The sequence below is a fragment of the Oncorhynchus mykiss genome, chromosome 27 (genome assembly GCF_013265735.2).
Source record: "Oncorhynchus mykiss isolate Arlee chromosome 27, USDA_OmykA_1.1, whole genome shotgun sequence".
Lineage (NCBI taxonomy): Eukaryota > Metazoa > Chordata > Actinopteri > Salmoniformes > Salmonidae > Oncorhynchus > Oncorhynchus mykiss.
The window spans coordinates 51428802-51443051 of NC_048591.1; the positions used below are offsets into that span (position 1 = coordinate 51428802).

Consider the following 14250-nt stretch of genomic DNA (forward strand, 5'->3'; position numbering starts at 1 on the left):
ATCAAAATAAAATATATTTTAGATTCTTCAAAGCAGCCTTCTATGCCTGGACGACAGCTTTGCACACTCTCGACATTCTCTCAACCAGTTTCATGAGGAATGCTTTTCCAACCGTCTTGAAGAAGTTCCCACACATGCTGAGCACTTGTTGGCTGCTTCTCCTTTACTCTGCGGTCTGACTCATCCCAAACCATCTCAATTTGGTTGAGGTCAGGGGATTATGGAAGCCAGGTCATCTGATACAGCACTCCATCATGAGTGTCCTCATGAGAGCCAGTGTCACCATAGCGCCCAATGGTGTTTGCGACTGCACATGAGGAAACTTTCCATATTGACTGACAATGTCTTAAAGTAATGACGGACTGTCGTTTCTCTTTGCTTATTTGAGCTGTTCTTGCCATTATACAGACTGTCTTTTACCAAATAGGGCTATTGTGAACAAACGGACGACGGGGTGCACACGGACGACGGGGTGCACACGGACGACGGGGTGCATACAGACCTCTCTGTCTAAGAGGAACGCTGCATGCTCTTAATTACAAAGCAATCTGACAGAAACTCCCTCAATATGTAACATCATTAATTAAGATGAAAATCCTAAATTACCAAACCCGTTTACAGGAATGGATAACACTAGAGATCCCTCCAGTCTCCACAGATTAGGGAAAATCTACAGGGGGGTTTTGCCCCTAATTTGTGGAACAATCTGCAGAGTTCAAGGCAGTTAGATGGGCTGGTGTCACTCAGGCAGTTAACATTATTGATTGTTACTGTGTCATTGACTTGTTAATTGTTTACTCCATGTGTAACTCTGGGTTTTCTGTTCACACTGCTATGCTTTATCTTGGCCAGGTCGCAGTTGTAAATGAGAACTTGTTCTCAACTATCCTACCTGGTTAAATAAAGGTGAAATAAAATAAAATAAAAAATGATTGATTGAGGACCTCTGAGGTTGAATGGGATTGCTTTTATTTAATAGATACAGTTCTAAATTCTCAATGTGACTCCGTTTAAATAAAGGTTAAATAAAATACACACTATCAAGAGGCGTATCATGCTCACAGTGTCACTGGATCAATATCAAATGTATAATCTTTCTCAAGGTAGAAATTAGTTCATAGAATCCAACCAGCTAGGCAGTGACTAGTTCTGGAAAAACCTTTGCCGGCAACATCACTTCCTCCCCAGTCAGCTAACACACGGCAACATCACTTCCTCCCCAGTCAGCTAACACACGGCAACATCACTTCCTCCCCAGTCAGCTAACACACGGCAACAGGTGCTTCTTCATCTGCATTGCTTGCTGTTTGGGGTTTTAGGCTGGGTTTCTGTACAGCACTTTGAGATATCAGCTGATGTACGAAGGGCTATATAAATAAATTTGATTTGATTTGGATTTGGATTCTAAGTCAGCTTACACACGGCAACATCACTTCCTCCCCAGTCAGCTAACACACGGCAACATCACTTCCTCCCCAGTCCGCTTACACACGGCAACATCACTTCCTCCCCAGTCAGCTAACACACGGCAACGTCACTTCCTCCCCAGTCAGCTAACACACGGCAACATCACTTCCTCCCCAGTCAACTAACACACAGCTTACACACGGCAACATCACTTCCCTCCCCAGTCAGCTAACACACGGCAACATCACTTTCTCCCCAGTCAGCTAACACACAGCAACATCGCTTCCTCCCCAGTCAGCTAACACACGGCAACATCGCTTCCTCCCGTCAGCTAACACACGGCAACATCACTTCCTCCCCAGTCAGCTAACACACGGCAACATCGCTTCCTCCCGTCAGCTAACACACGGCAACATCACTTCCCTCCCAGTCAGCTAACACACGGCAACATCACTTCCTCCCCAGTCAGCTAACACACGGCAACATCACTTTCTCCCCAGTCAGCTAACACACAGCAACATCGCTTCCTCCCCAGTCAGCTAACACACGGCAACATCGCTTCCTCCCGTCAGCTAACACACGGCAACATCACTTCCTCCCCAGTCAGCTAACACACGGCAACATCGCTTCCTCCCGTCAGCTAACACACGGCAACATCACTTCCCTCCCAGTCAGCTAACACACGGCAACATCACTTCCTCCCCAGTCAGCTAACACACGGCAACATCACTTCCCTCCCAGTCAGCTAACACACGGCAACATCGCTTCCTCCCCAGTCAGCTAACACACGGCAACATCGCTTCCTCCCCAGTCAGCTAACACACGGCAACATCGCTTCCTGCCGTCAGCTAACACACGGCAACATCGCTTCCTCCCCAGTCAGCTAACACACGGCAACATCACTTCCTCCCCAGTCAGCTAACACACGGCAACATCACTTCCTCCCCAGTCAGCTAACACACGGCAACATCACTTCCTCCCCATTCAGCTAACACACGGCAACATCACTTCCTCCCCAGTCAGCTAACACACGGCAACATCACTTCCTCCCCAGTTAACTAGATAGATAATTAGCACAGGTCCTAGTTCTTCCATAAACAAGCGCTGTAACACAAAAGTATGGCCGTGTGAGAACACTAACCTAACCTTATAAAGTAGTAATGTTACGGTTTTGCTCTGCTGATATGAAAGACACGGAACGTATGTTTCCAACACCATAACACAGGCCATGCGTTTTAACTTTCAGAATGAGTGTCGGGGCTCGCAACAATACTCCCCCGGCCAGAAGATAATATCGTCAATATGCACTAAAGGTAGTCAGCGTCTAGGAATGGGTTAGCCGGTGACATGCTTTGGAGAAAGCTTTCCGTCAAACTCTAGGAATACTGAAACCTGTCCCTCCAGACAACCCAACTGGCTGCACTGAAAGTGTGATTATCGTTTAGGGGGAAGTTGTGGTATTTCTCTCCATTCTCTGTTCTGGCCGAAATAACAGACTTCCACCAAGGTCATAGGCTACATGTTCCTCATTGCGTCCTGAACCTAATCACAGCATCGCGATACCACTAAACTTGATTTTCCATGGCAAAACAGAAAACATGAAGTAGACTAAACATCAAGTAAAACGGGCCTTTAATATCATGATGTTAAGTATCTCAAATGTGCTTAGGGAAAAATACATTTGAATCCGGGTGACAACAGGAAGCAGGCTGTGTTTGCAACATTAGAACGTATTTTTCTCCTCTAGAAATTAATCTGTAACCATACAATCAAATCAAAATTGCCCACGGACCTGGGCAGAACATTAGGGAAACATGGCTAGTAGGCAAAGCTTGACTAAAATCACCTGGAAAGGGAAATAAAATAATAACAATACATTTTTAAAAATTAAAAATTGGTTGAAAAATTGACAGGACATATTCAAAACTTTCCAGATTGACTTGACTTAAGGTTTTACTGCTAACCTAGAAAGCATTACATGGGCTTGCTCCTACCCATCTCTCCGATTTGGTCCTGCCGTAAATACCTACACGTACGCTACGGTCACAAGAAGCAGGCCTCCTTACTGTCCCTAGAATTTCTAAGCAAACAGCTAGAGGCAGGGCTTTCTCCTATAGAGCTACATTTTTATGGAATGGTCTGCCAACCCATGTGAGAGACGCAGACTCGGTCTCAACCTTTAAGTCTCTACTGAAGACTCATCTCTTCAGTGGGTCATATGATTGAGTGTAGTCTGGCCCAGGACTGTGAAGATGAACAAAAAGGCACTGGAGCAACGAACCGCCATTGCTGTCTCTGCCTGGCCGGTTCCCCTCTTTCCACTGGGATTCTCTGCCTCTAACCCTATTACAGGGGCTGAGTCACTGGCTTACTGGTGCTCTTCCATGCCGTCCCTAGGAGGGGTGTGTCACTTGAGTGGGTTGAGTCACAGACGTGATCTTCCTGAGTGGGTTGAGTCACAGACGTGATCTTCCTGTCCGGGTTGGCGCCCCCCCCCCCCCCCCCCCCCCCCCCCCCCCCCCCCCCCCCCCCTTGGGTTGTGCCGTGGCGGAGATCTTTGTGGGCTATACTCAGCCCTGTCTCAGGATGGTAAGTTGGTGGTTGAAGATATCCCTCTAGTGGTGTGGGGGCTGTGCTTTGGCAAAGTGGGTGGGGTTATATCCTGCCTGTTAGGCCCTGTCCAGGGGTATCATCGGATGGGGCCACAGTGTCTCCTGACCCCTCCTGTCTCAGCCTCCAGTATTTATGCTGCAGTAGTTCGTGTCGGGGGGCTAGGGTCAGTCTGTTATATCTTGGGAATTTCTCCTGTCTTATCCGGTGTCCTGTGTGAATTTAAGCATGCTCTCTAATTCTCTCTTTCTCTCAGAGGACCTGGGCCCTAGGACCATGCCTCAGGATTACCTGGCCTGATAACTCCTTGCTGTCCCCAGTCCACCTGGCTGTGCTGCTGCTCCAGTTTCAACTGTTCTGCCTGCGGCTATGGAACCCTGCCCTGTTCACCGGACGTGCTACCTGTCCCAGACCTGCTGTTTTCAACTCTCTAGAGGCAGCAGGAGCGGTAGAGATACTCTGAATGATCAGCTATGAAAAGCCAACTGACACTTACTCCTGAGGTGCTTGATTGATTGATTGATTGATTAACTTTACTCACACAGACCATCAGGGCAAATGACATACATAGCCTTCTGCTTCCTGTTAACAAGTGATGCGCACACTATATAAGTGATGTGGGGCTACAATAGTGTTTTGCTAGTAAAGACTGGGACACATCCTATAACATTGAGGAGTTTACCACAACAGTCACCGGATTCATCAATAAGTACATAGACGAGGTAAATCCCACAATGACTCTAATAACTAGCCGACAGTTAGACTTACTGGGGTCCGACAACAAAAAGGACATCACAGACTAAATACTTTACAATGTACATACAGTACCAGTCAAAAGTTTAAACACCTACTCATTCAAGGGTGTTTCCTTCATTTACTATTTTGTACATTGTAGAATAATAATGAAAACTATGAAATAATACTTATGGAATCATGCAGTAACCCAAAAGTGTAAAACAAATGAAAACATATGAGATTCTTCAAAGTAGCCACCCTTTGCCTTGATGACCACTTTGCACACTCTTGGCATTCTCTCTAAACCAGCTTCACCTGGAATGCTTTTCCAACTGTCTTGAAGGAGTTCCCACAAATGCTGAGCACTTGTTGGCTGCTTTTCCTTCACTCTGTGGTCCAAACTCATCCCAAACCATCTCAATTTGTTTGAGGTCTGGTGATTGTAGAGGCCAGGTCATCTGATAAAGCACTCCATCACTCTCCTTCTTGGTCAAATAGCCCTTACACAGCGTGGAGGTGTGTTGGGTCATTGTCTTGTTTAAAAACAAATGATAGTTCCAGTAAGCCCAAGCCAGATGGGTTGACGTATCGTTGCAGAATGCTGTGGTAGCCATGCTGGTTAAAGAGAGCCTTGAATTAAAAAAAACTTGTTTTTTTAATTAAATCACTGAGTGTCACCACAAAGCGCCCCCACATTATCACACCTCCATGCTTCATGGTGGGAACCACACATGCAGAGATCATGGTTCTCCAACTCTGCGTCTCACAAACACACGGCGGTTGGAACAAAAAATATCAAATTTGGATTCATCAGACCAAAGGACAGATTTCCACTGGTCAAATGTCCATGGCTCATGTTTCTTGGCACAAGCAAGTCTCTTCTTATTATTCGACCACGAACGCCTGATTCACACATCTGATGTTGAGATGTGTCTGCTACTGAAGCATTTATTTGTGCTGCAATCTCTGAGGCTGGTAACTAATGACCTTATCCTCTGCAGCAGAAGTAATTCTGGGTCTTCCTTTCCTGTGGCGGTCCTCATGAGAGCCAGTTTCATCATAGCACTTGATGGTTTTTGTGACTGCACATGAAGAAACTTTAAAAGTTCTTGAAATGTTCCTTATTGACTGATCTTCATGTCTTAAAGTAATGATAGACTGGCGTTTCTCTTTACTTATTTGAGCTGTTCTTGCCATAATATGGACTTGGTCTTGTACCAAATAGGGCTATCTTCTGTATACCACCTCTACTTTGTCACAACACAACTGATTGGCTCAAACACATTAAGGAGGAAAGAAATTGCACAAATTAACTTTTAACAAGGCACACCTGTTAATTGAATTGCATTCCAGGTGACTACCTCATGAAGCTGGTTGACAGAATGCGCAAAGTTGTCATCAAGGCAAAGGGTGGCTTCTTTGAAGAATATAAAATATATTTTGATTTGTTTAACACTTTTTTGGTTACTACATGATTCCATATGTGTTATTTCAAAGCTTTGATGTCTTCACCATTATTCTACAATGTAGAAAATAGTAAAAAAAATAAAGAAACCCTGGAATGAGTAGGTGTCCCCAAACTTTTGACTGGTACTGTACATTTAAAAACACCAAGGGAACATGTGGTGTGAATCTATCAGTTACACAACAAGTAGGTCACGTTGTGTCGTGAGGTGTTGCTGTATTTGTTTTTTGAAACCAGGTTTGCTGTTCACTTGCACTATATAAGATGGGAGTTCCATGCAATCATGGCTCTGTATAATACTGTACGTTTCCTTGAATTTGTTCTGGACCTGGGGACTGTGAAAAGACACCTGGTGGCATGTCTTGTGGGGTAAGTGTGTGTTTCAGTGCTCTGTGTAAGTTCACTATGCAAACCATTTGGAATTTCCAACATATTAATATTTATTGCAAAAACAATAAGTGACGCAGTCAGTCTTTCCTCTACTCTTAGCCAAGAGAGACTGGCATGCATAGTATTAAAATTAGCCCTCTGATTATAATAAAGAGCACGACATGTCGCTCTGTTCTGGGCCAGCTGCAGTTTAACTAGGTCTTTCTTTGCAGCATTTTACCATATCACTGGACAACAATCAAGATAAAACTAGAGCCTGCAGGACTTGCTTTGTTGAGTGTGGTGTCAAAAAATCTCTTTACTATGGACAGACCTCTCCTGAGCTTTACAACCATTGGAAACTCATGATCAAAACATATAGATTCAATCTAAGGTAAAAACCAATTTAGTCATCTCAACTTGTTCAACAGCCACACAATATTACCAGATTCTAGAAACGTATAATATAGGGAATGATTTGTACCAAATACAATATGGCAGACGTTGAAAAGCCATAACAAATATGTTCTCAGCAACAGATCAGCAACAGCATTTTACCATATCACTGGACAACAATCAAGATAAAACTAGAGCCTGCAGGACTTGCTTTGTTGAGTGTGGTGTCAAAAAATCTCTTTACTATGGACAGACCTCTCCTGAGCTTTACAACCATTGGAAACTCATGATCAAAACATATAGATTCAATCTAAGGTAAAAACCAATTTAGTCATCTCAACTTGTTCAACAGCCACACAATATTACCAGATTCTAGAAACGTATAATATAGGGAATGATTTGTACCAAATACAATATGGCAGACGTTGAAAAGCCATAACAAATATGTTCTCAGCAACAGATTATAGATTAACGTCAAATACACTCGAGGTAAAAATGTGCGGTTCACACTCACTCCATCATTCCTTTTAGATTTATTTTAATACAAGCAAAGAATAGAAGCTCAATTCAGAGTTGCCAAATATTGATGCAAGCTGTACAAAGACGTGGCTCAAAGCAGCTATGTTTTAAATATCTCTACTATGATCGTATCGAGTATTGACAGAAACAAGTTGAGTAGTAGCAAGCTAACGGTAGATCAGATGGTGAGTTTAGGTAGGCGGACACTAGAGCAGCGGATTGACGCTGATAACACCAGTGTCCTATATAAAGGGAGAAAAGTCCATTTGCTGCTCTCCAGAATGTTGGTTTTGGTTTGAAGCTAAAGCGCTCGAGCCATTGCATCCAGCAGAGCAGAGCGGTGCACAGCATATGAAAGGAGGGACACTGCGAGCCACTAACTAGTGTTGAATGCATCTAATGTATTTACATGATAGTCGTTTTTCCCTGTAACTACATTGTCCTCTAAAATAATTCGCATGTTCGTTTGATGCATGTAGCTAATTGTCTGAATTTACTAACTATTTGAAGCTTTTGGTGCAGTTTCCCTTTCGTTAGTCAGTTAGCTAACCTAGCAGCTAATGCTATCAACATTCGTGTTAACACATTCCGACGTAGTATACATTTGACATTTAAAACATCACAAGCGGGTTTAGTATCAACACGTTTATAATGCACGGCAGCGTTGCACTTCAGCTTGCATGACGCATTATTTTGTTTGCCTTAAATGCAATTGCGTTGCTAGCTCATTGCAAGCAAAATATGAGTTAATGTTGGAATACTCTTGGACAAGGGGGTGTGCTTGGGAATTTGTTGGAAAATGAAACGCCTTGCCATGCAAGGACAACGGAATTTTGATCGAGGTTTGCAGTCTGCAAATGTTGTAGCTTTATTCTACTTATTCAGATTAATAGAGAAATTGCTACATTGTCACAAACTCACCCAAGACGAGAGGTGCAGGCAGCGCGGGGTCTCCGGGACAGCCTCGCACGGGCTTCCATACAGGACCCAGCTACAGGCAGGAAACAGACGACTGCTGACTTCGCCTGTTCAAATTCATTGTTGCGTGTGCTTTCTATCGAAAATCCCTCAACCTTCCATGAACCTTGAGCGCCAGGTTTATCCGTCAAAATACCTCGTTTATCCCCGTGCAACAGGCAATGATCCAGTTTATACCTTAGACATAAAAAGGAATGCTCTGTCATACAGATAATTATATAGCTGCAAACAATGTATATTGAAACATTGTGCAGTTTTGTAATGCATTTTTGTTGTTATAGCTTTATAAGCTTATATACACTGTTAGAAACTAATGGAAACATTATCACTTAATTTAACTGGGTTGAGGTTATGCTATTTGCATGTTATGTGTGAGATTGTGTTAATAACCAGGGTATTGGGGTAACCATGATTTAAATACCCCCCTACACTGACGTTACAGGCAAATACACGGCTATCCTCCTTTGCCTCAGTCAGAGCTGCTTTCGTGATAGGCTATTTTATTTGTGATTAAATATAGCTTGTTATGTGATTGGCCGAAAGCTAAATATCTAGCAAATAAAAAGGCAGGGACTATTCATTTAACTCATGACTAGTGTACATTACGACTCATGACTAAGGTAAATTACCTCCAGCATACAGGGAAAGTTTAGGACCTTTAAATATATTCTTCCCTGGGGCGTGGTTTTTTGTGTTTTTTACACTCAGTAATTGGTTGAATTTGAATGGGGACTGGAAATAATTGGCCAAGTTGTGTGTAGTTACAGAAGGTTCTAGTTCATTTTGACGCTAGACTCAAATCATATAGTATTTCAAAAATGAACACCTTTTCATAAAAATAATATTCCTATGGAGTTGAATGAAGCATGCATTTAGAGGAAATGTAAAATATCTGACCAGTGGCAAACTCGGACAAAGGTCACCTCGCTCAGCATGCTATGACGAGCAAAGGTATTTTGCGAGATTTTTCCTTGATATCTATGCATGTTTAACCATGCATTTAGAGACTTTCGGTAATGCATAAAACATGGACAATGATGTACTCAGCTCTTCTGCGACTCTATTTTACAAACATTCTCCACTAGAGGGCGCAGACGGATCGATTTCAGCACCAAGTACATGTTTTGATTTATTTCCATACAGGATTTACCCCAATGTTTTATCCAAAACTAAAAGGCTCAGACTTTTCTGTTTCAGTTTACGCTGGCCAACATTCATGCCTCACTGGGCCATGGCTCCAGCAGACCTGCTCTCACTTAGGACCAAAGCCAGGCCACTGGTATTTTCAGCCAGCATTTACATAACAATAGCCCAAAGGCAGGCAGATGGAGGTAACATAACAATGGCTAACTGAACTTTAACACCTTCTCACAAAGCAACTGTTTGGTTGTTGATTCTGCTATTCACAAGTCCTCAGTGTCAGTCCTAGCTTTGGAAACACAATTTCCCTACATAATATAAGGGCAGCGCACAATTGGCCCAGCTCCGTCCGGGTTAGTGGTAGGCCGTCATTGTAAAATAAGAATTTGCTCTTAATAAATGTTAAATAAAAAAAATAAAAGGGTGTATAGACTAGTGAAACACTGGGGCGGCAGGTAGCCTAGTGGTTAGAGTGTTGGACTTGTATCCAAGAGATTGCAAGAACAAATCCCTGAGCTGACAAGATAAAAAGCTGTCATTATGCCCCTGAACAAGGCAGTTAACACACTGTTCCTAGGCTGTCATTGAAAATAAGAATTTGTTCTTAACTGACTTGCCTAGTTAAATAAAGGTTACAAAAAATACAGTTGAAAAGCTGCAGCAAAGCTGTGCTACAGTATCCAGGCCAGAGCCTTCCTGCTGTAACTCTATCAGTATGGTTACATGCACACTAATAACTAGATACTGGTTATGGCATTAGCCACGTGAACGCCTTACTCTACTTATCTTCGTAGGCGTAAGGTCATAATTGAGGTAAGCGTACACTGATCAAAGCACCAGCTTTTCTTTCAAATTATTAGGACCTTAATCAGAGTAATAGCGGTGTATTGTGCTGGCACAAGCAGCGATAGCGTCCTTTTGCGCGAGTGAGTTTGGAAAAACTGAAAGTATGCATTGTAGAAATATCTTTATTAACATGCAAACTTTATATGTCCGAACTCAGAATCAGATATGCTTATTAAAGATAACATGGCAATGTAGCTGTGGTAGAGCGCTTCTTTTGATTGCCTATTTTCTGCATTTATCAAAGTCCCATCAGGAAGCCTGATTTCAGATGTGTCCATGTATTTGGTATTCATCAGGATCCCCATTAGCCGCTACAAAAGCGTCAGCTACTCTTCCAGGGGTCCACATGAAGCCTGACATAATCCATAGTACAGAACATTATTAGTCAAGGACTGAAATACATACATTTAAATGTCACACACAGCCTACATATCAGTACTACACACAATATCTAGGTCTAATACATGGTACTGTGTAAATTACAATATATATATATATATATATATATATATAAAATGTCTGTCTCTTCAGTCCCCTTTGTGCACTAAGGTGTTATTTTATTTGGGGGGGGGGGTATGCTAGCTTGAGTTACCTGTGTTGGCAGACAGTCCCACGTATTCATGGCTCTATTTAAAACATTTGCATTTCCCAGCCTCTGTTCTGGACCTGGGGACTGTGAAGATACCTTTCTTTGCATGTCTTGCGTTGTACCGATGAGTGTCTGAACTGTGTGTTTCCCAGCCTCTGTTCTGGACCTGGGGACTGTGAAGATACCTCTGGTTGCATGTCTTGTGTTGTACCGATGAGTGTCTGAACTGTGAAGAGACCTCTGGTTCCATGTCTTATGTTGTACCGATGAGTGTCTGAACTGTGAAGAGACCTCTGGTTGCATGTCTTGTGTTGTACCGATGAGTGTCTGAACTGTGAAGAGACCTCTGGTTCCATGTCTTGTGTTGTACCGATGAGTGTCTGAACTGTGAAGAGACCTCTGGTTGCATGTCTTGTGTTGTACCGATGAGTGTCTGAACTGTGAAGAGACCTCTGGTTCCATGTCTTGTGTTGTACCGATGAGTGTCTGAACTGTGAAGAGACCTCTGGTTGCATGTCTTGTGTTGTACCGATGAGTGTCTGAACTGTGAAGAGACCTCTGGTTCCATGTCTTGTGTTGTACCGATGAGTGTCTGAACTGTGAAGAGACCTCTGGTTCCATGTCTTGTGTTGTACCGATGAGTGTCTGAACTGTGAAAAGACCTCTGGTTCCATGTCTTATGTTGTACCGATGAGTGTCTGAACTGTGAAGAGACCTCTGGTTCCATGTCTTGTGTTGTACCGATGAGTGTCTGAACTGTGAAGAGACCTCTGGTTCCATGTCTTGTGTTGTACCGATGAGTGTCTGAACTGTGAAGAGACCTCTGGTTCCATGTCTTATGTTGTACCGATGAGTGTCTGAACTGTGAAGAGACCTCTGGTTCCATGTCTTGTGTTGTACCGATGAGTGTCTGAACTGTGAAGAGACCTCTGGTTCCATGTCTTGTGTTGTACCGATGAGTGTCTGAACTGTGAAGAGACCTCTGGTTCCATGTCTTATGTTGTACCGATGAGTGTCTGAACTGTGAAGAGACCTCTGGTTCCATGTCTTGTGTTGTACCGATGAGTGTCTGAACTGTGTGCCAACTGCTTGAACAGGCAGTTCCTTCAACACGTCAATACCTGTCACAAAGACCAATAGTTATGCAGTCAATCTCTCCTCAACTTTAAAGCCAGCAGAGACTGACACTTTCCCTCCATGTACACTACCGGTCAAATCACTTAGAAATGTCCTTGTTTTTGAAAGAAAAGCACATTTTTTTTGTCCATTAAAATAACATCAAATTGATCAGAAATACAGTGTAGACATTGTTAATGTTGTAAGTGACTATTGTAGCTAGAAAGGGCATCTTTTTTATGGAATATCTATATAGGCGTACAGAGGCCCATTATCAGCAACCATCACTCCTGTGTTCCAATGGCACGTTGTGTTAGCTAATCCAAGTTTATCATTTGAAAAGGCTAATTGATCGTTAGAAAACCCTTTTGGGCAAGACGGATTACCAGTACGTGTACTCAAAGCATGCTCAAACCAACTGTTAAGTGTCTTCACTGACATTTTCAACCTCTCCTTGACCGAGTCTGTAATACCTACATGTTTCAAGCAGACCACCATAGTCCCTGTGCCCAAGGAGGCGAAGGTATCCTGCCTAAATGATTACCACCCCGTGGCACTCACGTCGGTAGCCATGAAGTGCTTTAACAGGCTGGTCATGGCTCACATCAACAGCATCCTCCCGGACACCCTAGACCCACTCTAATTTGCATACAGCCCCAACAGATCCCCAGATGAAGCAATCTCAATCACACTCCACACTGCCCTTTCCCACCTGGACAAAAGGAACACTATGTGAGAATGCTGTTCATTGACTACAGCTCATCGTTCAACACCATAGTGCCCACGAAACTCATCACTAAGCTAAGGACTCTGGGGCTAAACAACTGGAACCTGGACTTCCTGACGGGCCGCCCCCAGGGGGTAAGAGTAGGCAACAATACGTCTGCCACGCTGATCCTCAACACTGGGGCCCCTCAGGGTTGTGTACTTAGTCCCCTCCTGTATTCCCTGTTCACCCATGACTGTGTGGCCAAACATGACTCCAACACCATCGTTAAGTTTGCTGACGACACAACAGTGGTAGGCCGACAACGATGAGACAGCCTATAGGGAGGAGGACGGAGAACTGGCAGTGTGGTGCCAGGACAACCTCTCCCTCAATGTGAGCAAGACAAAGGACCTGATTGTGGTCTACAGGAAAAGGCGGCCTAAACAGGCCCCCATTAACATTGACAGGGCTGTAGTTGAGCGGATCGAGAGTTTCAATTTCCTTGGTGTCCACATCACCAACGAACTATCATGGTCAAATCACATTTATTCATCTAGCCCTTCGTACATCAGCTGATATCTCAAAGTGCTGTACAGAAACCCAGCCTAAAACCCCAAACAGCAAGCAATGCAGGTGTAGAAGCACGGTGGCTAGGAAAAACTCCCTAGAAAGGCCAAAACCTAGGAAGAAACCTAGAGAGGAACCAGGCTATGTGGGGTGGCCAGTCCTCTTCTGGCTGTGCCGGGTGGAGATTGTAACAGAACATGGCCTAGATTTTCAAATGTTCATAAATGATCAGCATGGTCAAATAATAATAATCACAGGCAGAACAGTTGAAACTGGAGCAGCAGCACGGCCAGGTGGACTGGGGACAGCAAGGAGTCATCATGTCAGGTAGTCCTGAGGCATGGTCCTAGGGCTCAGGTCCTCCGAGAGAGAGAAAGAAAGAGAGAATTAGAGAGAGCATACTTAAATTCACACAGGACACCGGATAGGACAGGAGAAGTACTCCAGATATAACAAACTGACCCTAGCCCCCGACACATAAACTACTGCAGCATAAATACTGGAGGCTGAGACAGGAGGGGTCAGGAGACACTGTGGCTCCATCCGAGGACACCCCCGGACAGGGCCAAACAGGAAGGATATAACCCCACCCACTTTGCCAAAGCACAGCCCCCACACCACTAGAGGGATATCTTCAACCACCAACTTACCATCCTGAGACAAGGCCGAGTATAACCCACAAAGTTCTCCGCCACGGCACAACCCAAGGGGGGGTGCCAACCCAGACAGGAAGATCACATCAGTGACTCGACCCATTCAAGTGACGCACCCCTCCTAGGGACGGTATGAAAGAGCCCTAGTAAG

At 43.9% G+C, this 14250-nt stretch overlaps 1 protein-coding gene across 4 annotated transcripts in view; it reads right to left on the reverse strand.

Annotated features, from left to right (window-relative positions):
* The window catches only part of LOC110508135 (BRD4-interacting chromatin-remodeling complex-associated protein), a 69563-nt gene extending 60817 nt beyond the window's left edge, over positions 1 to 8746 (reverse strand). For 2 of the 4 annotated variants that reach the window (XM_036964624.1, XM_036964621.1), the window contains exon 1: positions 8423 to 8746. The gene's annotated coding sequence lies outside the window, so the exon portion shown is untranslated. The remainder of the gene's footprint in view (positions 1 to 8422) is intronic. The other 2 variants (XM_036964623.1, XM_036964622.1) reach the window with 2 other exon arrangements.
* Between the last annotated feature and the right edge of the window lie 5504 nt (positions 8747 to 14250).